The following is a 26,537-nucleotide window of genomic DNA, read 5'->3' on the forward strand; positions in this document are numbered from 1 at the left end:
AAAAGTAAGAACATTTTCAACATCACAAAAATTTGTGGAGGGCAAGAAATCATTCCAGCTATCAATTCATGATAGCTTTAACCACTGGAAGATTTCTTATCCTTTGGGAAAACTGAAGGACTGGTACACACTGTTGTACGATACTAACAGCATCACAATGTCCTCCTGAATTGTACAACTAGAACACCTAAAGAAAAGCAAAAGCAGAACTACATCTCACCTCGATGCAGACATAGCCTGGGCGATTACTAGTTTCCCTAATAACCCAGCAACTGGGTGGTTCAGGCACCAGCCACCCAGATGAATATTTTGCTTCCAGTTTTCCCTAAATTTTTTAGGTAAGGGTACTTTGAAGAATCTGCCTCAAGGAGTTTGTACCTGTTGCATCCATATGTACAATGTTTCTGAGATATCTTATGAAATTTCAGTATACAAAGAGAATCATAGAATCACAAAGAGCATGAACATGGTGACAGCTTCATGGTCTCAGCCTTAAAAATCATAATTCCCACAGACAGTAGCCCCAACTCTCTCTATTAACTGCCTCTCTCACTTTTTTTTTTCTTTTTTTTTTTTTTTCCTACTTTCTGTGGCAAGCTCGTACCCTTGCTATATTTCAGAATTAACAACAGCTGTGGGAATCTGGCAGCTCCAGCAACATCCTAACAACTTATTGAACTAGCCAAATAGTACTGCCAGTGTCACTTTTTTGTCTTCTCCATTTGGCTTTTGCTGTTGTCTATGTATTTTCCTATTTTAAGGCCAAAAACCAGAAATTAGAATGCTTTTGGTACGGCCTAGCGTGTGAATACAAGAGTAATTATTAAATAAATGGGAAGTGCCTCATGGACAATAAAGGCCCATGAGAAGACTGAGAGAAGAGCATCTAGAAGCTGTGCATTTTTTTGTTTTAGTACTCTACTCCACTGGGAGAGACAAAAGATTATCAGTGCTAGACAAGGATCTGGAAACTTTAGGACTTTATGTGTGTTCAGGAAAGACGGGATCTCCAGGCTAGTCCAAAGTAAAGACTGAAGAATAGAGATGGTTTGTTGATAGCAGTACTTGTTTGTTAAAATATATTTTATGTTACATATATGTTATTTAATTGTGTTCAGACATGAAAAACAATGAATTTTATGTGTTATTTGCTATGCAAAATTAGTTCCATGCCTATGAGTGTGTGTTACTCTCAAGGAGACATGGTACAGTATGTATTACATCCCTGACACTTCCTGCAGACTTTATTCTTAATCTTACATTCACTTCATACCAGGCTCACTCAGCTCATTACTCATTAGTGGAGTTACTCCTTGTTCCCCCAGCAGCAGACATTCCAAATTAAAAATATCTGCAGGATCCAAATCACTGGAGCTTTCAGGTGAAGCCTCTGCCCCAGTAATGAGCATGAATTAAAATCCCACAAATCTGGTTATAACAGTGGTGTTTTGCATATATATTTTCTGGACCTACGGTTGCAGGCTTCATGTAGGTGATTATGTTAATGCCTCATTTCAAAGAAGAGGCACTGCTTTTCCAGCTATATTCATCTCTGATTTCTCAGTCCTTTTGGAAGACTCTGGATGCAGGTGACAGCGCTCCCAGTAGCAGATGCTGCTCTGAGCAACCAAGTCATTTTCTCCCATGTTCCTCAGTGTGACAGACCCAGAGCCCTGCACTGGCCCAGCAACCAGCCAACACAGGGCCTGCACTTCCATTTAGTATTTTTAGTGGAAGCATCCCACTTAATAAGTTTTCAGTTTACCAATTGGGAATTACTGTTGAAGTTTTCCTGGTTGTTGGCCACAGTCTAGATATGACCACTAAGCTATCAAGATCTGTATACTCCAAACAATAGGGGTAAAATAGAGGGTTTCCTGGTCATCAGCACTCTCCCTTTTGCTTTGCAGATCTGAAAGCTGTTGTCACTCCCTGCATAATAAGCCTCACTTTCTCTATAATAATGGTGGTAGATGCTTGCTACTGTGTGTCATAAGTCTGAAGGTATATTTCCATTGTAAATACAGAATATAAAACCCAGTATTTGAATGTCATACCCACAACTCAGCTAACACTCTGTCACTGTCATTTTAGCATCCTAATTACATCAACATTGTCCTTTGTGACTCATACTGCAGATTTCCAATCAAAATGTCTCTGATGAGGGAAGCTGCATTATGGCAATCAAGCAGCAGAACAACATCTCTAAATAATCCCAGCTTGTTCAACATCCCAACTGCACTGTAAAAAGGTGATCTAAACAGCTAAATATGGCAGGAAAGCACACATCACTATGTGAACAACTCTGGCTTAGATAGCTGATGAGGAGCAATTAAATATGTCTGAGAATTGCCAGAGTTCAGTACACATTACCCATGGAACCACATAATGATGAATGATCATAAAGAAAATATACTTTATGCCTGTTAATATCTTCCCTGCATGCCCTGTTTTTATTATTATTATATATATATATTTTTTTATCTTTTTTTTTTTTATTATTTTTTTTTAATTCAAGTGAATGGGGAAGCCTAAACTTTCATCTACCTTAAGTTCCTGGGAACCACAGCATTGTGAATTCACAAGAACCAGAGCTTCCATTTTCCCAAGGAAATACAATCCTAGCAATTGCAGCTGTAGAGGAAAGCTTGAAAAAGCAACCTGGTGTACCACAAAAAATAAGATAAAAAAATACAGTACTGATTACAAGAAATCCTATTTTGGAATTGTGGGAAAGCAGCTCCCGACTTTCAGTGCCGGGTACTTCCAATACAGCTTACAGAACTCAGTTCTTTTTCTCTCAAGGTAGAAGCCTTTTAGTGTGGAAAGTTTTAAATAGTCCCAAAAAATGCTTCCTCCCCTCCCCCCCCCCCCCTTTTTTTTTTTAATTTCTCTTTTAATGTCACATGGATCCAAACCATTACTGCATACTACTTTGTGTTTGGAGCAAAATTATACTAAGTATACTTGGCTGTGATACTTCATTAGGAATTGATGTAGAAATTGAGTAGGCTCAGAGTAGAAACATATTTGGGTGATATTCTCTGTATTTTGGAACACATCTGAGAGGTGGAATGGGTATGGTCTGAATTGCTTTAGCTGTATTACTGTCACAGAATGACTATTATACTTCACAGAAATTTTTCTTTGTTTAGATGTTCCTGTGCTGCATGCTAGGGCTATGCTAGATAGCATATGCTGTGAGGTATTTTCTGCAGTCTCTTGTTAGACTATTTTTCTCCCCAACTTATCCATAACATCAGTGGTGGAGAGTCCCATCCTCTCTGGAGTACCCCAGGACACTGGGATGACCAAGTCATATGAGGAGCGGCTGAGGGAGCTGGGATTGTTCAGCCTGGAGAAAAAGAGGCTCAGGGGTGACCTTATTGCTCTCTACAGGTACCTCAAAGGAGGCTGTAGCGAGGTGGGGGTTGGCCTGTTCTCCCACGTGCCTGGTGACAGGACGAGGGGGAATGGGCTTAAGTTGCGCCAGGGGAATCTTAGGTTGGATCTTAGGAAGAACTTCTTTACTGAAAGGGTTGTTAGACATTGGAACAGGCTGCCCAGGAAAGTGGTGGAGTCACCATCCCTGGAAGTCTTCAAAAGACGTTTAGATGTAGCGCTTAGGGATATGGTTTAGTGGGGACTGTTAGTATTAGGTCAGAGGTTGGACTCGATGATCTTGAGGTCTCTTCCAACCTAGAAATTCTGTGATTCTGTGTGATTCTGTGACCAGGACCCCTCCTTAAGCTTGTTTCTTCTCTGAGAACACTGTACCACTGCTGTCTGTACAGGACTGCTGTTTGGTAGAGAGAGAGCAATACCTGTGGTTTGCATGCAGTGTTATAATCACTGTCCCCATTGCTATAACATGAAGAAAGGTGAAGAACAGTTTTCTTTTGTGATAGTGAAAAAATTTTCAGAAATTCTGCGGGGGGAAAGATATGCAGAAATAGAAAACACCCTGTTTCAGAGTTACTTATAAATATCTAAAAATGTCTGATTTCTTATTTCATTCAAAAAAAGACATCAGGATGCTTACAGAGCTCTCACCTCTGGGATCCTTCTGGGCAAGACCCCCATCCTGAGAACTGTCAGTACTGATCAGGATGCTGACCTGCAGCAAGTCTTCCCACACATCCTTCCCATTCACTTTCTACTCTCTTCCACACAATTTCCTGTAATTCTCAAACTTAATACTTAATCAAGGTATCAATTTTTAACATTGCTCCTAAAGGATTTCTAGCTGTTACAGCATAGGTTTGGAAATGACAATATCTCTAGTGTGTAGTTAGAACTGTTGCCTGGCCAAACCATCAACAAGCTTTTTCAGAATAACTGTGGAAAGCATAATGACTGGGCTTGTATTTAATTTTGTGGTGAACAAAAGATTTATCTCACTCAAATAAAATCCTCCCTCTAGACCAACAGGGAGAAGTTTATCTCAGTAAAAATTCATTTACACATTTAAAATATCATTTAATCCCTTTACACGGAAAAGCACTCTTTAGGCTACCATAAAAGAGAAGCCATAATCATAGTTTTGGCAGAGATTAAATACAAGAGGAACCAACTAGGAGGATACTCGCAGTTTCAGTGTGGATGATGCTGATACCTAGTTTGCTTGGGTGGTGGGACAGGTGATGGTGACACTGGCAATTCAGATCTTCTTCCTGATTTAGTTTCCTTGAATTTAAAATGAAGTTAAAAATACTTGCCTTCTTTGTAAAGTGTTCTGAAAGTACTTACAGAAAGTACCATGTAACTAAGATCGGTTCCCTTGTACTGACTGAATCTTCTGTTAACCAATTAATTGAAATCTGTGCCTGCTTTGTGCTTGCAAATCAGCACAGATGAGATCCACCAGAGTGGAAAAATAAAAAACAAATTATGGTCTATCAAGATACATTTTAATATCAGTTTCATGCCATGTGCAAGAAGTAGGTTGCACTGATTGCAGAAGAAACTCTGATATGCTCTACTGATAGACTAGTAGGTCCATATCATCAGATTATAGCCTTGGATTGCTTGCCCTCTAAATAAGCCCAAATCAAGCCACTCTATTTCAGTGATGGTGCGAACAGAAACTGTAATCTAGCTGATCTGATGTACCTGACATTTAGCATGATGTCAAGAGGGCCAGCTGTGCAGATAACCTTAAACACAGCCCAGGGCAGAACTAGCTTGCTCCCTGAGTATGGCCAGAGCAGTGTTACAGCACAGATCTTACACAGCACAAATGTCATGACAGTCCTTATGAAAAAGAGATTTTTAAGGTTTCCATTAATTTGTGCAAAAGGACAATGAGGTTCTCTCATTGTGACTTCTCTCACAAGGCACACATAGGTGATCACACATTGCTAGGCACTTGTGTCAAGGCCTTGCCATCTGAAAGACTGCTGTGCACTTTCTTTGATGGACACCAAAACTTTTAGGCTGGTAGAAGCAACCTCTGTTCTGGTATTGCTTCAATACCTGGAAGAAGCATTTCTTAGTCTTAGGATGATATAAAGAAGGAATAGGTAGAACTGATGGTTACAGAGGAAGAGAGGAGTAGGTAAATACACTTAGAGCTGATATATAGTACAGCTATTATTTTTACATTTCCTCTCCCTTTGTATTATATCATATGCTTAGATCAGTCAATATGCTATTAAAAGGCAAACGTTAAATGAAGATATATTTGCTACAGGAATATAACCCAATCTTTCATTCCACTTTCTGAGATATAGGAGTAGGTAGTATCAACAGTCTCTCTTCATCTGCTCATTACTACAATTCAAGTATTTTTATCTGGCATAGATCTTACAATTCAAGTATTTTTATCTGGCATAGATCTTAAAACAAACAAACAAACAAACAAAAAAAACCTACAAAAAAGTAGACTGTAACACAGATATACATTAGTAAATATATATGTATTTATGGAGATATGTCCCATATTACCCCTTTACTGCCTGTTAGTATTGTACTAAAGCATCTATCAAAACTGAATAAGAAATAATTGTTTTGGAAAGGATTATAAAGTTTCTAGTGGTGATGGACTCTATATTTCCCAAGGTAGAAGTTGTCCCTTCCTGTGTTCTTTTCAGCTGTTTCAGATTATGTCTCCAAACCATGATTTTTCAATTCAAAGCTCTTTTGATAGAAAGTATGAATTATAGTTGTTATCACATGAAAGCCCCCTTTTTTTTTTTCTGAATAGTAACTTTAAAATTGCCCATTGAAAATCTGTAAGAACACTTTCTTTGTAAAGTCATAATCTTATTTTATAACATAGTCAAAATGGCAACAGGGAAGAGTGAAACCCATGATTTTGACATTATTTCAGAATCTCTTAAGAGAATTAAAAAAGGAAGAGCTAGAAGAAATAAAAAATGTAATGATCAGAAGATTAAATCTTAAGGGTCAACAAGTGCTTCCATTCCTCTCTGAAGACTCATGTATAAAATTAATTTTTAAAGCTTCTTTTATAGTATTTTATAACTGTTTTACATAGTATGTTATATCTACTTTATACAGAGTGCAAGCAAACCACTGAATTTTAAACTATCAATTAATTAAATATAATGAATTTTAATGGAACACAGAAATAAATTGTTGCATCTTACAATTTGCATCTCATAATGATGGCCACATTAAAATTCCTTATTAATACATCTAGTGGTTTTAAAACCAGTTATAATTTAAACTATTGTTATGAATCTTAGCTTTCTCATATAAATCTTCCTTGAAAAATGTAAATGCTAAATTTAGTTTGCAGAATATGTTGCACATATAATATAAAGTCCCAAGTCAATGAAATGCACTAGGGTCCTCTTTGCAGAAGTACTAAGGGGGTACCCTTTCCAAAAGCCGGTATCATCTATATGCTTTAGAAATCTATCCCAATTTTCAAAACAAACCTAGGCATTTAAATTGGGACTTCAGTATCTTAAAAATTAGGTGTCTGTTCTAAAGTTTTCATATAATCTACATCTCATATTAAAGAAGAGAGAGGGATATTTCTCACTAAGTCATATGTCTCATCATAAGATAACTATCTTGGACATTATATGCTTATTTCTCTGAGAGAATTGAGAGAACTTACTTCCCCTTGTAATGGAGAATCATTAACCCTCTTTTGGTCTTAGGTCAGTCCTTTCCGGGTTGGAAGGTGGGGGACGCAAGTTGCAGCTGGATATAACGCTGTTCTGGAAAACAGAAGAATCAAATCCAAATCCCTTCTGTGTTTGATTTAGTTTCTTATCTTTTACGCAAGAGCTTAACAACTAAGCCATAAGGAGGCATTCAGAAATTAAGATCTCAGTGCATCCCAGAGTGAAACTTAAGTACTTGACTACTGCAGCAGACCTAACCAAGCTATTCTGGTTGTGGAGGTGAACATCCTCCCTCTATGACACATCATAGAATAAAGCAGTTTCATGTGAGAGCCTGGAGAGGGTGTAAATCTCTACTTCAGATTCTCAAACAAAAACAAAATTTAATTAGTGATACTGTAAATCAATAACTTCAGCTACTTGTCAAATAGATGTTCTTCCTCTAACTCCATGCCAACTGGCAAAGCTTAGACAAAACTGGTAATGAAGTCTGAGTATGCAGGTAGCACAGGGAAAATCCATTTGGATTTGACGATCCTATCAGGAGGTGCTCCAGGCACTGGAGCAGCAGTTTCCCCTGCGGCCTGTGGAGAGGCCCCTGGTGGAGCAGGCTGTCCCCCTGCAGCCCACGGGTCCCACATGGAGCAGATCTCCATGCTGCAGCCTGTGAAGGAGCCCCCAGTGGAGCAGGTGGATGTGGCCTGGAGGAGGCTGCAGCCTATGGAGAGCCCCCGCAGCAGCAGGGCCTGGGCCAGAGCTGCAGCCCGTGGAGAGGAGCCCACACAGGAGCAGGGGGGCTGGGGGGAGCTGCTACCTGAGGGGGACCGGTGCTGGAGCAGTTTGCTCCTGGGGGATGGTCCCAGTGGTACAGAGCTATGTGGGTGCACTTCTTGAAGAGCTGCTGCCTGTGGGCAGCCCCCGCAGGCTCAGTTTAGGAAGGATGGCATCCCGTGGGAGGGAACCCACTTGGAGCAGGGGCAGAGAGCGACCATGAAGGAGCAGCAGAGACGAAGCGTTAGGGACTGCCCACAGCCCCCATTTCCCTGTGCTGCTTGGGGGGGGGAGGAGGTAGAAGAGGGTGGATGAGGGGAAGTTGTTTTTAGTTTGTTTTGAGTTTCTCACTCTCTACTGATATTAATTGGCAATACATTAAATTAATTTTCCCCAAACCAAGTCTGAGACAGTAATTGGTGAGCCATCTCCCTGTCTATTTCTACAAGTGCCTGAAGATCAAATGTTTCTGTTTATGTCAGAATCATTTAACACGCCAGGGCAATTTTCTAAAGTTTTTGGGTACTGTTCATTAATTTACATTCATACCTTCAAATTCTGCCTTGTCCTTCCCTAGCACTTGCTTTTCAAAATGAAATTTTAGAAAAACTGTTATACAAGGTGCTTTTAAAAACCACCCTTCCCTTTCCTAGAAAAATGCAGAGTTTCTAGTCATCTTGTTTTTAAATTATTATTATTTTCATAACAACAGGTTTACTTAAAATGTCATGTACAATAAGTAAAGAAAAGGGAGAATGTAAATGTTAGCCTTTTAGGGTTTTGATATGTTTGAAAACCGAATCCAATTATACCTCCATATTTGCAATTCTTTATCCTAATAAAGTTGCCGTGGGTGTTTTCTGCTATTTATACCATGAAAACATGAAGAAACAGCATGATTATTTTCAGATTTGTGTTTAGATTTTTTTTTTCACATCATAATCACATGAGAAAACTGCTTGAATGTATTCAATATTAAAATCAGCAAATAGTTTTTAAAGGAGAGAAGGTAATTAACTTCCCTTTTTAATGATGCTTCTAATTTAGATTATGCATGAGATGTATCATAAGTGAGAGAGATTTCACAGGAAAAGACTGTTCTGTAGATAAAGTACTAAACTCAGAATCAATACAGTTTGATTCTGTTTTCATGTCTTCAGCAGACTTGCTGTGTGACCTTAACCAAATTATTTAATTATTCTGCTCCACAGTTTATCTGTAAAATTGAAATAATGACGGTCAGATTACTGAGAGGATGTGAGGATTAATTATTTAATATTTACATCTTCAGATAGAATAGAGTTAGAATTGCAGCATATGGTGAATGGTTAACATTATTTTGCTACTACCAAATTCTCAAATAGTAGCCTGGCTATTTTATTGTACAGAAATATTAATTTTTTATAGTCTTGCATCTGACAACTACTCTTCCTGAAATGTGTTAAAAAACAAATATAAAGTCCTTCTCTTGGCTTTCAAATCTAATTAATGCCCAAAGTACTCCCAGAAGGGGTAGAGAACAGTACTGTTCAAGTCTACCTTTGTTGCTCCCACCTGCCAGTTCCACAGAAGGACGAGTAAAAGATATCTTCCAGATAATATATATTTACCACAATCCAATTGTTAAAATAAACACCACTACCACAGAACAAAACAACAACAAAAAGAAAGAAATAAACAAACAAAAAACACCAAACCAACCAAACAGGAAAACCCAATGCAGAAACACACAGTGCATTCACTACAGGCTTATAATGCAGGTCCTGGAGACCAAAATAAATAAATAAACTAAACACTTTCTGCTTCTGGCCAGAGCTGGCAATTATACTCACAGGAAACAGACAAGATTTGTTTTGAAGGTGATTGTCTCCTGAAGTACAGATCTGTCCCACACAGAATCTGGCTACCTCAGATGTTATTCTATGCAAATCTTTCAGTCAGTGGTTAAAAGAAGAAGGCTGCATATATACCCCAAATGTGTATGAAATGCACTCTAACTGATGATGATGAATTGTCATTATCAATTGATAATTGATAATTGGCAATTACACAGCAATATTAATGATGTACAAGTACTACCATTTTGAATCAACAAGTAATTGCCAGCAAACATCTCTAAAAATTTTCAGCATAGTTGTATTCAATATACTGAGTTAAATGGCCTTTTTAATTCAAACACTTTCTTGACATTATTGGCTGTACTTTATGGATTATTACTTTGAACTGGAGTGTGCTGATAAAGGTCTTCAACTTCTTCAAATATCTGATGCAGCTGAGCAAGTTGAACTTCCCACCTGTTTGATTTATCAATGCAAGCTAGAGGAAGGTGGTATGTATCCTTTCTGGTATTAAAAGGAATGGAGACAGTGAGTGGGTGATTGCTATCCCCATGACCATATCCTAGGATGAGTCCTGCATACAAATACCTGCTCCTTATCACAGGCAGGGCACACAGCAAAGTCTGGGTTAGCTCACAGCTCAGCTGTGGTCTGCTCCCGCATACGTGCAAGAAAAAGTGATTTTAACTGTAGTGCTGAGGCACAGCTTGGAGAACTAAGAGCTCATGCAAATACTTTGGAATAAAAAGAGAAATCAGAACTTCATTCTTTCTTAGCAAGGCACCCAACACATTTAGAATAGATTATACTGAAATGCAATGATTTTAACTCTTGTGCCTGAGGATGATGCCAATAAAAAGCAGCTATTATCAAACATAGCTTAATATGAAATTTTTACAAATGGTTCATTTGTAAGAAAGAGGTCCCTGGTGAAAGGCAGGTTACTCAGGTAAGCTGTGAGACCATCCACCATAGCTTTTCACCCAGGAGTAAAAGGCATGAATTAGCCTATGATCTTACAGTGATGCCACTGCAAAGATTAAACATCTATAAGGTTCTTGAAGCTTGATGTCCAACAAAATCCCAATAGAATAAACTGTCTAAAATGACCTTTCTTATTACCTCACATTCTGTGAACACTGTGACAATATAAACGCAGATAATTTAAAATAGCCTAACCCATATAAACACGATGTATGTGTATAAACATGATGTATGTGTATAAACACGATGTATGTGTATAAACACTTCTCATTTTTGACTTGAATCTCTCCTGATATTTTACTTATCTCTATTACCTTTGGGGTCAGAAGCTTTGTTTCTGAATAACTGTAGAGCCTGCCTTGCTATAAACAAGCATTAAGACCCCTACCTGATTGGGGAAGCTTGTATTTCTTGGTCTTGATGAGCAAATGCAAGACTCACAAGTTCCACAACATAAAAAATAAGAGCAGGTGTACCTCTGAAACAATTTGTTTCTTGTACAACTGCTGCTCAGACATAGAATCGTACATTATGCAGCCAGAAAAAAAAATCACACAAAATATCCCTGAGTTTTTCTCACATAGAAATGAATGGGATTTGAGCATAATTCCCATTGAGCTAAATTCTCTACAAAGCCTTATTCTGATTCATAACAGCAAGAAAAGCCTGATCTACTGATTCAAAATAAAAGCAAACTCCCCAAATAATTATTTTAAAGGACAGTACCAAGTTTTCTGATAATTTTGTTGGTCTTGGTCAATCACCTTACAGAACATTGTTATGACTTGATAGGATATACAAAAGGCAGTGAAATCAGAGCAGCAAAAACTCTTAGTTAAATACTGCTCTCTTTACTTTCAATGAACAAGATCAATTCATTCTAGGGCCAAGGTCTTTTTGTCCAGTAAAAATTTGCATGCTCTTGCTTTAGTATGCAGAAAAGTCTAATGCCGCTATTCAAAAATAAACAAATAAATGAAATTTCTTTAACACAGAGAAAAATCTAATGTGATCGTAAAAACAAAACAAACAAACAAAAAAAAGTAACAATAAATAAAACCAAGGGATTAGGACACTTTCTGTCTATGTTTAATCTGCTCTGTGGACTTTGCAAAAAAGTATTGTCATTAGAAGTATGAAATGTGATGAAATCAGAAATGTTCTACACCCTGTCTATAGACTAAGCTGAGCTGATATAAGAAGAATGCAGGGTGGTGGATATAAAATCTTCTCCATCTTTCAGAATCAGGATCAAATAGACCATTGCAAATATGAAATAAATACATAACCATCCAGGAAATAGAATAAATCCTCAGTAACACAGGTTCAAATATACTTAATGAAAATGTTGTTGCAAAGAAAATATCAGAATAAAATACTTAAGAAAGTATGGAAATTACAGCTTACTTACTTGGTTAAAGTGATGATTAAATATTTGTCAGGTAAAGTGACATGGTAACATACAAAACTATACATGAATATTACAGTGATAAAGAAAAACAATGATTTTAGGAACAGAACCATAATCTCTTCTATCAAGCTCAAAAAAACTGTTGTTTTTTTTTTTTTTTTTTTTTTTGTGAGCATTCTTAAATTCACAAAAAAAAATACAGAGAGGAAAAAAAGTACAATTTAATACTATCAATTTAATACTATTAAATGACAGCTACACAGCTACATCACAGCCACCGGCCACGAGAAGTGAAAACACCAAATCTGAACCAATGTAGTAAATAAAATTCCAAATGCTTGGAATGAAAACCAAAAACATTATTTTTGACTTACAGGTCAAAAAATTAGAATTGTCCTTAGGAGGACAAAACACATATACTTCAGACCAGTATGATTATATTTTTAACACATGTCAATTACATTTACAACCCTGGATACACATTTGCAATCTATCAGAATAATCTAACTAAATGAGTGTCAGATGTGATTAGAAGCAGCAGAAGGAGGCAATGCAGTTAGAATATCAAATAGGCACAACATGTTTAGCCCTTTTCTGCATTCTGTCTACCCAGCTTTACTATATGTTTGCCATAGCTTTCTGCCCTGGACTCTAGGGAAACAATCAAAAATGAGAAATGTAAGATTTTATAGACTCATAGCCTTTCTTTCATTCCCTAGCCATTTTTAACCCTTTAGATATTTCAGTTGTTTATGTCTATCAGGTCACAATGTGAAAAAAAAAAAAAAAGGTGATTTTTATATGCCTCACCCACACTAAAAGATTTTACTGTCATTGACTGTATCAGTAAATGCCTCAGTATTGCTCTTGATTAGCCTCTGGTTTTCTCTGGATTATGCCAAATTCACCAGCAACACTGAGGACAAAGCCTCCCAGCTCTTGGCTGTGCAAAGCAAGGATTTCAAGTGAGTGATGTTTCTTGCATTAAAACTGTTTGGACTGCTGAAGATGCAGTGAGACCTGCCACAAATACACAGGGGGTTTTGGAGCACAGCTGGTGGCAGGTAATGGTGACACTGCATACCCTTACCTTAAAATTAAGAACATTTATTAAATATGTGCTTATAAGGCCAAAATTGTAACAGAAAAACATACTAAGTTAAAAAGGAATTAACATCTACTTGCTGCTACAGTGAAATGTCCCAGTTAGGGACTTTTCTGGATACCCTGGGCAGTGTCTTACAGAAAATATTGAAAATAGATAACAGCACAAAACCTGCCACCTATCTGTGCTTACCAAGGGCATTTCTTTCCACCTCCGTTCCTCCAACAGACTTTTTTTTTTTTTTTTTTTTTTTTTCCCCACACTCAATGTCTCTATTTACCCCCTCAGGGAAATCCAAAGTGAGCATGTGCCTTTGCTCCACCTCATATCACATCAGCTCTCAGTCACCCACATTCTCACAAGCTCTTAATCTGATCTCAGCTAGGAATCATTAACTCTGCTTAAACAACACTTTATAAAGGTATCACTAATATAATGTATGCAGTACACAGTCAAGGTCAAGCTGCTTAACATGTGTGTTTGCTCAGGTGTTTTTGACTTTCTACCTGCAAAAGTGAGTATGTGGACTGGGCTAGCAAGTTTGATGCTCTAAGGGATAATAAATGGAATAATTGGGGGTAAGTTTCTTCAGCTGCATCCATGAAACTGGATTCTCAGACTGGGTTTTTAAGATTTTTTTCATTGAAAATTTTCATTTTCAAATTGAGAAAATTTAATTTTTCTTCTGAAAATATTAGCTAATATGTAGATAAAATACATAATGTTAGAGGACATTGCATTACTCGAGAAATAATGAAATAAATGTAATTTGCATCTGTACTGTAAAACATATGTAGAAAAGAGTAAAGTTAAGACTGCAAATGGAATTTGTCATTTCCTGATGAGTACAACTTTATAATAAGCTATGTTATTGCATATCACCAGAAAAATTGTCACATTTTTTTTTTAAATCTTTGTAAATACCATGCACTGAAAATTTACATTATATGGAAATCATAAATATTTTGTTGTATCCAAAATATTTTATTATGAATTCCTCTAGTTCAGTGGAATTTGCTTCACATTTATGTGTTAAAAGTGATGACTTATGTAATACATGTAGATGATGCACAGAGCCTGCTCTATAACTGAGTTTAGGTGGCTCAAACTTCTTTAGCATTTTGTAAGAAACACATGGGCACAGGACCCTTTCTTTTACAGAAGCATGTGTGCTTGGATGACCAACTCAGTTACAGTTTCTATAACAATATGGAAATTAACATATATATTGGTAGGTTCTTGCAATAACCCATCTGAACAGAAGTTTTGACTGTATTTGCACCATGAAGATTCACATACATGTGGAAAATTTGCCACAAGGAACATTTTGTCTGAATCAAGATAAAATAAATGAATGCAGCAAAAGATAAGAAGAAAGACAAAGCAGAAATAAGATCATGTGTTTAAGTATGCATGTCCAAATTGTTTTAGAAAGCTTAAAATAGATTTATATCAGACATCTGTTTTGCTCTTGAATTTATGACAAGGTACTTCTTTCCAAACTTCTTTCCGTAGGTCTTAATGGGAAGAGAATAGGATCAATTTATGGATCAACTTTAGGAATCTATTGTAGGATTAAGAGGCTACCTCAGAGAAACTTCCAAGGTGTTTGCCTCCATAGCAAAAGAACGAATAAAGATGGACATGGTCCAAGGTGGTGTGATGTGCAAAGTCAAAAACACAATGGCTGACCCTGATGTGGTAGGAAATAGGACAAGAAAGTAGAGCTTCAGAACAGAGGAAAGCATACTATAATAACAGACAGGACTATTTTGGCAGATGCATTTTTTGTAGGCAGAAGAGTGCAGTGAGAAGACTAGTTAAAAAAACAGGAGAGCAACTAACAAAAATCAGTTGTGGGTTTTAGCAGCAGTGGCAGGAAAACACACTTTGGAGGAATAAGTGGCCAGAGATGGCTTTATCATGGCAACAAAGTAGAAGGAGGAACTGAAAACTTTCTTTAGTGAGTTAAAGGGTCACTCTTTCCTACCAGGTGGGTTGTCTGAGCACACTACACGTATTTCCTCATGGCGACCCAGTCTGAAGGTGGGAAGGAGCAAGTCATCCGTATAAGAGAAACATTCCTGTGCCTACACACTAAACCAATCACTGCTTCTCCTCAGTTTATTCCCTTTCCTTTCCAGTGTATAACACAATTGTTCTATTTACCAAGTATTTCCCAACATGGTCTACATTTGCCTATGATGATTTCTATTTGCTCAGTGCTTACTGAATCCCCTATTTTTAGAATTTAAAGAATTTTGATTATTCTTACTGAATCCCCTAAATAATCGAAATTCTTTAAATCTAATCATATTACTTATTAGCTTAGTACTTTGTGAGTAGACAGCTAACTTTGCACATAGCCTCTGAGATGTTAGAACTTGTGAGGACACTGTCCTGGCTGCCACAAAGGTCAGCATTATCTTTTCTCTTTTCTTCTGCTGTGTGGGCACGACAGTGAAAGTGTTCTAACCTTGTTCCTTTGAATGAAGGGATTTTCTCTGTAGGGTATGTCCTATTTGAGCACAGGTGAGAAGGGTGCTTTATAAAATGCATTTATGCTCAACAGGTAGTTAAAGAGCCTATATTACCAATCCCAGGGATGCTGTGTGTATGAATTATTTCTCAATAATTGCATTGCTTCTGAGTTAAATAATTTCCTTACCCATTTTTTTCATCAGTTTTCTCCACCAAGTCACAGGTGTTATCTAAATGCAAAATAGCCCTACAATTACCCTAGCACACTACAGTCTCTTCTCAAACTGAAAGTTTCCATCCCAAATTATGTTTCACAAATCAGCTTTCCATCCTGCAACTTTTCTATTCTCTTCATTTTAAGCATTAATCTCTGAGGTGAAATCATCTTAAACACTTTTTGAAATAAATCCTGCACAGGAGTTAACTTCAATTTCATCTTCTCAGAACTCATATATATCTTCTATGGATTTATGCAGGCAGTAAAATGGCTACTTCATTCTGACTTTTCTCAGTAGCATGATGTTTTTTCTTTCTGTAGTATGTTGATTGTAATGTAACTCTCAGGGGTATTTTTATCATTATTATATATATATACATATATACTTTTTTTTTTTTTCTAGTGTAAGAAAAAAATTGAGGAGAGAAGAATGCAGTGCTCAGTGTTATCTTTTTAAGAACTAGAAAAGGGCTCAGGCAACTGCAATTTAATGCTGCAATGCCTAAATCCTACACACTGAGAACCAAGTATAACATTTGCATTGAAAAGTGAAGTTGCAATATGAAGTCAGGTGTCCCTTGTTCCTTGTCCATGTTCCCTTGAATGCATGAAGAACATTTTGCAGCTATCAGCAAGTGAAACAATTTGGTGCTTAAATGAGTCCAGAGGAGGGTGAATCTACAACTCTTCTTCTGTTAGAAGCAGGCACTTGGTAGTTAGTCATCTCTCTTAAACTGAGAACATGAAGCCCAGTTCCTGAATGTGGCTACCAAGCTGGATGTTGACTGGTCTTTGCTTCCTATGATGGGAAGGGCACATAGCTGCTTGAGTGCAGCACTCAATTGGAGTGAGTGGTCTCAGAAAAGTGTCCAAGCCAACAAGCAGTAAGTCATTATGGAAAGATAATGTGTGTGTGTGTAACTTTTCTTTTTTCCCTGGTTCAGCCTGTCAGCCAAGAAAACAAAAGACAAAAGGAGTAAGCATGATACCAAACCCCGAAAGGCTTTTATCTTTCAAATCTTATTAGCTCAGAGCTTTGTGTTTATGACATTCAACTGAGAAAGAGTGTGCTGGAGGTTTTCTGCAAATGTGCTTTATTTTAGGTACTCAGAAAATATATTGTTTGACCTGGAGATAATTGTAAAGATAAGTAGATTCTCCCTGCATAGAGGATGCACAGAGACAGCCTAGTTATATTGCCTTAAAATGTTCAACTTGAGAGTAGAAGAACCTTCTGTGAGGTTCTGTGAGAAGAACCTTTCTGTGATGCTACCTTGGATTTAGAGTAGGAAATGTTTGTTGTTGGATTTATTTTTTGTCTTTCATTTGAAATTTGTGTGTAATCACACTAAACTCAGCAAAACTAATTATGAACTTAGCAACAAGCACGTGAAAATTATTTGGAGGGCTTTGGACCCAAACTAACTGGCATGTCTACTTCATCTCCAAATGACAAGCTCCCTGGCTGCTTCTGGTCTGCTGGGAAAACCTGTGCAAAATTAAACTTTTTCCAACTTCATGCAAGAAAACTTTTTTTTTTTTTTTTTTTTTTTTTTAAATCTTGATACTATGTAAATCCTTTAGATGGGAATCAGGCTGCATGATATAAAAAACAGGACTAGTCTCTTGAGAGCTGAAAGCCCTTCTACCTTAACTTGATAGTTGTTGATCATTTCTTTGTTTGCACAGGGACAAAAAATCCTAATGAGCATCTCTGTAAATTCCAGTGTCAATTTAAATATTATTGAAAAACTGCTCAAGACTTACAAATGTTCTATTACAAAGATTACACTATACTGCATAGTGGTCTTTAATAAGAACTGAAAGTGATTCACTTTCAGTAACATTTTTCACCTTTTGATTCCTATAAATTCAGCTAGCACACAAAATAAACTTTTTTTTTTTTAAATATATGACTAACGTGACCTGTTAGTATTGTTATTACAATTATTTATATATATATATATAAAAAACCCCTGCTACCTCAACCTAGCATTCTTAAGAAAAGGATTGACAGCCAATGCACATTGTTCATCAGAACAGCTGAGATCTACTTCCACCACAAGTCTTTCTCTGTTACTTTTAAAAAATCAAATAATTTAATTTACCCTTCTATCTGAAATGGCATTCGTCATATCTATTTTTTTTTTTCCATTTTCAATTCTTTTTGCTATTTTTGCTTTTGTTATTTCTCTGTATTTTTCTTATGTTTTCATATGTTTTTACATGTTTATTTTATGTTTCATATGTTTTTCATTTGTTTATGTTAAAATAGATTTTAAAGCATTTTGTATAAATGAATAACTAGAATCACTTTGTATTTCTTTACAATTCAAAATACTGAAAAGCTTTGACCATTCCTTAATGTGCTAAGTTTCTAAAGGAACCACAACAAACATTTATTAAATTGCATGCTGGCAGTTCTACTGAGCTGTTACTCACATGTGTAGAGTTAAGCACAGGAAAAAAATTAAGACCATAATCATCTTTCTGTATATATTTAGAGAATATTGGTCTAGAGGTACAATTTGGAGTCAAGTGCCAGATTTTTGGTTTGACAAAGGCAAAGCTGTCACATTACATACCTTTCTTTGCACCTGCTTATTGATACTAAAATTGTTGGCACCTTCCTCATAGAATCATGGAATCGTTAAGGTTGGAAAAGACCTTCAAGATCATCTGGTCCACTGTATGAAATAAGCATCAACTTAAATAACTGAATGTGGACAACCTTATTGTAGCTTTCTGTATATTGGATTAAATATAATGCCCAATATACTACTAATATATATTTTAAATATATAGTTGTATATAGAATGTTTCTATACATATATAGAATGTATATAGAATTCTATATACATGTATATAGAATGTTTCTATATATATATATTAATTATATATTGTAAAATATACATGATATATTAAAAATTATCTGTGTTGAGTATCCAATGGATAAATTAATAAAGTTCCTAAAATGACAAATAATTTTTTAATATAATATTATGTAAGATCATACCCCTTTTATTTTTCAACATTTTTAAAAATGGTAATCAATGTGTATCATTCAGCTAATTATGACAATTTTACTTAGATATGTCCTTTGATATATTGCAACTTCTGGAAAGAAGGCAATGAATGATTATGATTCCCTGGTTGAGAAGGTGGATCGGACCAGATGACCTCCAGAGATTCTGTGAAAAAAATGTAGTTTCTTTCTGGAAATTCTGCTTGAATAAAGAATTCATGATCATTTCCCAATTCAAGGTTTAGACGAGTATTGGCCCAGCATTCATGTCTGTATCTTCAATCCTTTGAAGACACTGCAGTTATGTTTAGGTAAATATGACAGATAGCAGAACAGGCTTAATAAAAATCAAAACCAGATTTGTTTGAATAGGGATTGCGTGATCAGATTATTTACTAGCAGAATAGAAACTACCCAAGGCCACAGGACCTTAGAGGGAAAACATATTCTACGCAAACAGTGAAGACAGGCTGAGCTTTATGGAAAGAATTATTTTAGAGTTTGAGAACTGTTGTCTCTGGTATATATAGCAGCAATGTGTTTCTGCTACACTTCTACAGTGCTACATACCATAAGCCTCACCTGTGTTGACCCCAGAATTTTCATCTGTATGTACAAGGGTGAGCTATATACCTCACAGCTATTGCCTGCTCAGTGTTTCCTCTTATTATTCTTTAAAAATAATAAATTGTTTTATCCACAAGATAAGTGACTTTTGCCACATTTCTCTCTCATCTACCTAAGAAGATTAATTGATGTAGTATAGATTTTAGATGCAGAAGACCTTTCTTGCAGAGATTTATAAAATGCTTAAATCCACTTGTATGAAACTTTTTTCTGAAGTGAAAGGCCCTTAATATTGTAAAGGTGCAGTGCCAAACAACAGATATCTGTCCTTTTGTTAATATGTCATTCACTTAGAAGTGATTTGTGCCACCAAAAGCATGATAAAGCTGGTGTAGTCTTTGACACTTACCCAGAAAACATAGCTACATTACAAAAAGGATATTTGTCTGTGTATCTGCACAGGATTTAATGTATTCCACCTCTATAAAAACTGTCAAAGAACCTTTGTGTTACCTAACACCACTGCACTACTAGAAGTTTTAGAGTAGGCCTTATAGAAGCTTCCTGTGTCAAATACATGAATGGAATGGGCAAGGAAAGGAGCTTATCCATAATAAAAAAATATCAAAGTGTTCCTTAACTTTCTGGAGAAAAATATCCATTGGTATTTTGTTATAGTCTGGTACTGAAGGATGAGAAAGAGAAAGAGGAGTAGTGAAGAAGAATGAATAAATACAGAAACACTTAACACTGAATTAAAAACAAACAAACAAAACTATTGTTTTTAAAAAAATAATGACTTTTGAAATTACAAATAGTTTCATGAAATGTTGGTTTGGATTTCTTTGTTTTCATACTGTTCAAGTCTCACTACCCCTTCATAAATTAGATTATCACTTCATACCCCCTCATAAAAAGATTATTTATCACTTTATGTTTTTGACAGAAGTTAAGAAAGCAATGTTTAAAAAAAAAAAAAAAAGTGAAACAAAAAACAGACTAGTCTCACTAGCACCAGTGTATATTTTCCTATAGAACTGTAAATTTCTATGCTATGGGCAGGGACAGTTTCTACTAGATTAGGTTGTCCAAAATCCTATCCAACCTGGCCTTGAACTTTTCCGGGGATGGGGTATCTGCAGCATCTGTGGACAACCTGTGCCATTGCTTCACAACCCTCATAGTAAAGAATTTCTTCTTAATGAATAATCTAAATCTTCTATTTAGAAAGAAGATTTTAGATTTCTTCTATTAGAAAACCGCTACCCCTTATCTTATCACTCAACACCCTGATAAAGAGTCCCTCTCCATCTTTCTTGTAGGCCCTCTTTAGGTACTGGAAGGTTGCTATAAGGTCTCTCCAGAGCCTTCTCTTCTCCTAATTCTCTCAGCATGTCTTCATAGGAGAGGAGCTCTAGCTCTTTCATCATCTTTGTGGCCCTCCTCTGGACTCACTCCAACAGGTCCATGTCCTTCTTGTGCAGGGGGTCCTATAGCTGAGTGCAACACCTAGAGTGTTGCACTCTCATGAGAGTAGAGAAGGAAAACCACTTCCCTCAACCTGCTTGCCATGCTTCTTTTGATGCAGCCCCGAATACAGATGGCTTTATGGGCTGCAGCTGCACACTATAGACTCTTGCTCAGTCTTTCATCCACCTACACCCCCAAGTTTTTCTCCACAGAACTGCTGTCTATACCATTCATTGCCCAAACTGTGTTCATAGTTTGTCTACTAACCCCTCCCTGTCTGCTACCTTTAAGCTACTGAGAACTGATCAGATGGAAGCAGGGAAGCAGGTAACTACAGAGATTAAGCATGATGAGAGTCAGTGCTGCGACAACCATTGTCTTATTTTCTCCAAATTTCTTTACAACAAAAGAGACTCTTGGTCTCTATGGTCTCTTACATATCTTTCATATCTTTTTTTTTTTTTTTTTTTTTTTTTTTTTCAAACACAAGTGGAGAACTACATGGAGTTCAAATTAATATGATTTCCATGGCTTCTCAAAAAATTGTTCATTAGTGACTCTGTGGCTTTTCATATGAACATTTAGGCTACAATACTGAAAGTGAGTACCTGCTTGTCATTTTGCATTGCAAACAGCTTCATTGATTTAGTGAGTTAAGCCAGGTCTCTGAGTATACCTTTGCAGGATCAAAGCTCAGCTGCTTCAGATTTCAAACAATAATAACATGACATGTCTAGGTCTAACGTCGCTTCTGCTTCAACAATCTATTTCTGTAGCTGGTTTTGTTAAGTACCCTGGTTTTTATCCTACCTCCAATAATTAAATTTGAGTTCAATCTCATGCTTATTTAGAGATTTTTTTAAAAAAGAAAACCAAAGTTAACTACTTTTTGTAACTGGATTTGACAAGAAAACAGAATGAGCAAAAGAGGTCAAAAGCTTTACAGGCAAAATAAAACCAAAAGAAGTTAGGAAACAATACAGAAAACTTGAGACTTAATTAAGATGTGCACAAGAAATCTCAGAATGAAACTAGAAAGACAGAAATGAAATTGTTTTCCACAAAATTAAGTGCCTACAAACTGCACAATGGAAAGATTGCACAGCTATTTCAACTTAGAAGCTAATATAGATATTTTTCAAAACCTGCAATAAATAGTAACTAGACAGAAGTAATGGAGCATTTCTGCTTCCTTGTTTCTTTCTAACAGAGTCCAAAGTTCAGAAAACCCAATGAGAATTACATGCCCTAGTTTTTAAATCATTCAGAGGAACCTTATCATATGACTTTCTCACTCTTTCTTCCTTTCACTTAGACCTGCTTTGTGTGTTCATACCATACTGGTTTGCTAGGCAGAAAAGTCATTATCTTGAAAACTTACTTTCTGATTTGGGAGCTTTGCTTTGTAGCAATAGCAGGTACAGTAACTTTGTAGATGCAGTAGTCAAACTTTATGTCAGGAACTCATGAATCAGTTCGAGCAGGTCTGTCTATGATGGAAGTTAAACTGCTGATTAGTTACAGATGAAAGTGAACTTTATTGGCTTGCATAGAATCTAATAACTTAGAAATGTCCAATAAATCCCCAGTTTATGTAATGGCTATAATAATATCAGGTAGGTTAATCTTGCCTCTTTTTTATTCAAATCAGCCTTCAACTTGATTATTAGCTTGAAGAATGTAATGCACAAAAGAGACAGTCTTAGCGCTTTTGGTTCCCAGTGCTAGAGACCAGAGTGACTTGTAGAATATGGGAGAGGAAATTGTAGGGAAAGTCCCTCTCAGTCTAAATACGTCTGACATGTAACATTCTCAGTTTAAATATATTTTCAAGAAAAGTTAGTAGCTACACTATTAACCATTTATGAACTAAAAATTCTGAGAAGCTATTTTTTTTTTCACTTGGCTGAGTTTGAGCATTCTCACATCTTTTTTCCCTTGCCCTTGCCCTTGCCCTTGCCCTTGCCCTTGCCCTTGCCCTTGCCCTTGCCCTTGCCCTTTCTCTTTTCCTTTTCCCTGTTAATAACAACAGCAGTGATACTAAACATCAAATCTCAGCCTTTTTCCTTCCATGTTATTTGGAGCTACTTAAACGATTCCAAGAATTACTTTGAAGAACCAACCAACAAACAAACAAAAACATCCCGCAAACCCCAAAACAGAAACAAACCCCCCCAAAAATAATGAAACTATCTTTCTTCCATTTTTATCCTTGGAAATAGCTAACCAGACTTGGTTTCAAAATTACCATAAATCAAACACTTAATACAGATAAATGCCGATCAGATGACTGAAACTTTACCACATAGCAAGAAAAGGATCTTGTGTCTGAATATATCATGTACTAGCTCTCCCTATAGAATCATTCAGGTTGGAAAAGACCTCTAAGGTCATCTAGTCCAACCTTTAAACCTATAATAAACTATCATAAGTGACATGGCCTTAAGAGTTTAGAAGAGGACTTTTAAGCCATTGCTTCTCTCTCTCTTTATTTTATTTTATTTTATTTATTTTATTTTATTTTATTTTATTTTATTTTATTTTATTTTATTTTATTTTATTTTATTTTATTTTATTTTATTTTATTTTTGGTCTTCAGAAGACATTGTCAAAAGTCATGGGAGGTGGCACTGATTGCTTTTGTGCTATCCAAGATATCTTCTAGAATAAATGAGCTAAGTATTTGGGTGGATAGCATTTTTTTCAGATCCTGCCTTCTGCCTCCTATTTTTGGTGATCTATGCACTATTCCAGATGGTGAATAATCTTCATAAAATAAGACAATAAATCATAATCAGAGAAAAATACTACATTATGAGGTAGAATTGGAATAAGTTTCCTATGTCTAATGATCTTCTAGCAGTGCTCCATGTTTCGGTAATACCTGTTCATCCAGAGTATATTTCTCCTATTATTGCCTAGCATTAAGATTAGCAGCATTTTTGTTTCTCCAGCTGCTTTTGTTTCTCTTGCTTAGCAATTAAATACAACTACAGACAATTACTTACTTTATAATTTGTGTATGTAACTGGGCTGTCTTACTATTATATGTTTCAAACTGTGCATGATCATCTTTATTATCAAACACAATATGGAGGAAAATTTGTGGTGGCACAGAGAAATATATTTGAGTAACTATTATAGACATTATTAGAAATCACAGAGCCTGATCTATTTAAAACTTGCTGGAATTTAAATACTGAAATATTCTAAAGAAATGATTAGGAAAACAGGATAATTCCAATCAAAGTAAATTCCATATGTCAAATTCTTATTTTTATTTATATACCTTAAGGCCACTCATGAATATTCACCCACTTCACTTCTGTCAAGACAAAATCAATTTCTGTTGTATCAATTTTGTACTATTGTCTGAAAAGTCTTTAACTTTCTTTCAGGATAATAGTGCTTTTTGGATGACTGTTTCTTTATTTTCTTTATCCACTGAGAACTTTCCAAATGTTGTGTTCAGTGAGTCAGAGGTCCTTTGAGAAAAATAGTATGTGATCATGTAATTAAAGACAACATGCACATTCACATAAGGGTAGACTGAAGACTCACAAACAGCATTGATTCAGGCATTTCCTAACTCACAATTTTTTGGCTTTGCAACCCAAATAATATTCTTCAGTATATTTTTTGCAGGTCAAGAACTGATTTATGTGAGTGAACATTTGTAGGAAGTATGGTTCAAATAAGAAAACAATACTCTGTACTAAATATGAATGTTGCAGAACTTCCAAAGATGGTCATTTCGTTGTGCAACACACTGATTAACTTTTCCTACTTCAGTCTCAAAATGTCTTAGCATGATGTCATGATGTTACTTTATATCTTCTTGTGGCTTTAAGGCAACTCCTCTGTTCTTCACCACAGTATGTAGTTATTTATCTTCAGCCCAGATGTATTTATCTCTGGCTATATATATATATTCTTTTTACAAGTTAAAGAAATGACTTGATTGAATTTACAATTTAGTCTACAGTAGAGTAGTGTTTGAACTTCATGGTTTAAAGACAAGGTGATAACAAATTTGGAGGGAATCTTATATACTGTTACTCAGATATGCTATTTTTTGGTAAATGAGAGCCAATTTGGTGCAAATTACAGCATTCTGAAGTAAACATATATATATATATATATATATATATATATATATATATATCTGTGGAAGCTAGATCCTAAGAACTGTATAATCTCCCATTTCTCTTTCAGTTGTTCTATTGAAGTTCAGTAAGGCTAGGTGTTGAATCCTGTGCTTTGGGCACAACAGCCTCGTGCAATGCTACAGGCTGAGGTAAGAGTTGCTGGAGAGTTGCCTGGTGGAAAGGGACCTGGGAGTATTGGTCAATAGCTGACTGAACATGAACCAGCAGTGTGCTCAGGTGGCCAAGAAGGCCAACAGCATCCTGGTTTGTATCAGGAATTGTGTGGCCAGAATGACTAGGGAACAGATTGTCCCCCTGTACTTGGCTCTGGTGAGGCTGCACCTCAAATACTGTGTTCAGTTTTGGGCCCCTCACTACAAGAAAGACTTTGAGGTGCTGGAACATGTCCAAAGAATGGCAATGAATCTGATGAAGGGTCTAGAAAACAAATTTTATGAGGAGCAGTTGAGGAAGCTGGGGTTGTTTAACCTGGTGAAGAGGAGGTTCAGGGGAGACCTTATCACTTTCTACAATCACCTTAAAGAAGGCTGTAGCGAGGTGGTCTATTCTCCCAAGCACTAAGTGATAAGACAAGAAGAAATGACCTTGAGTTGTGCTGGGGGGGAGGGGGGGGAGGGGAAGGTTGGATATTAGGAAACAATTCTTCACTGAAAGGGTTGTGAAATATTGGAACAGACTGCCTAGTTGAGTCACCATCCTTGGAGGTCTTCAAAAAAATGTGTAGATTTAGACATGGTTTAATGGTGGACTTGGCAGTGCTAAGCTAAAGGTTGGACTAGATGATTTTAGAGGTTTTTTTTCCAACCTAAACAATTCTATGATTCTATTGGGTCTATCCTGTTTTGCACGAACCAATAAGAACCATTAGAAATGTAAGAACCATTCTCTGATAAGAAAATCTTATTCAATTCTCATGACTACTCTCAGCAACTTGATGGATGTTAACTGAATATGAGTTCATTACTTGTGAACATATACCAGGATAGGATTTTTTGTCTGCTGCCATTCTAAGATTACTTTTGAAGCTGCAATATTCTTATTAAACTAAGTGGTAAAATAGAAGTATACAGGCAATTGTACAAATAAACCCAAGATACTGGGTCATAAAAATATGACATATTTACCATAGTTTTTAACAAAGTATGAAACAAGCAACAGATACAAGACTCAGAGAATGAAGCTCCATCTTTTTCTTAGCACCTGTAGATTTCTAAAGCAACAATGCTGTAATAAATACAAAGGTGCCTGCCATCTGTTCTATTTTATGAAGATTATTTGTTGCCTTTGTAACACTGGAAACTTTCCAGCAAATGTTCCAGCAAATCTGAGCAAAGAAACAATCAGGTGCAAGGCATATGACCATTATTCATGTGATGTGCTATAAAACATAAAACATCAC

General features: G+C 36.2%; 1 protein-coding gene and 1 long non-coding RNA gene across 10 annotated transcripts in view; one reads left to right on the top strand and one right to left on the bottom strand.

Moving 5' to 3' along the window:
• The window catches only part of FUT9 (fucosyltransferase 9), a 146,145-nt gene that overhangs the window by 25,141 nt on the left and 94,467 nt on the right, over positions 1-26,537 (bottom strand). For 2 of the 9 annotated variants that reach the window (XM_068677908.1, XM_068677910.1), the window contains one exon: positions 7,091-7,193. The exons of 5 other annotated variants lie outside the window; for them this stretch is intronic. The gene's annotated coding sequence lies outside the window, so the exon portion shown is untranslated. Of the gene's footprint in view, positions 1-2,848; positions 5,476-7,090; positions 7,194-9,703; positions 10,735-26,537 lie in introns of those variants that run through there. 2 more of the 9 variants (XR_011095186.1, XM_068677909.1) reach the window with 2 other exon arrangements.
• Positions 10,936-26,537, top strand: part of LOC137854476 (uncharacterized) — a 43,897-nt gene continuing 28,295 nt past the window's right edge. The window contains exon 1 of the long non-coding RNA XR_011095187.1: positions 10,936-13,787. This is a non-coding gene — a long non-coding RNA (uncharacterized lncRNA). The remainder of the gene's footprint in view (positions 13,788-26,537) is intronic.

Source organism: Anas acuta, chromosome 3 (genome assembly GCF_963932015.1).
Source record: "Anas acuta chromosome 3, bAnaAcu1.1, whole genome shotgun sequence".
NCBI lineage: Eukaryota > Metazoa > Chordata > Aves > Anseriformes > Anatidae > Anas > Anas acuta.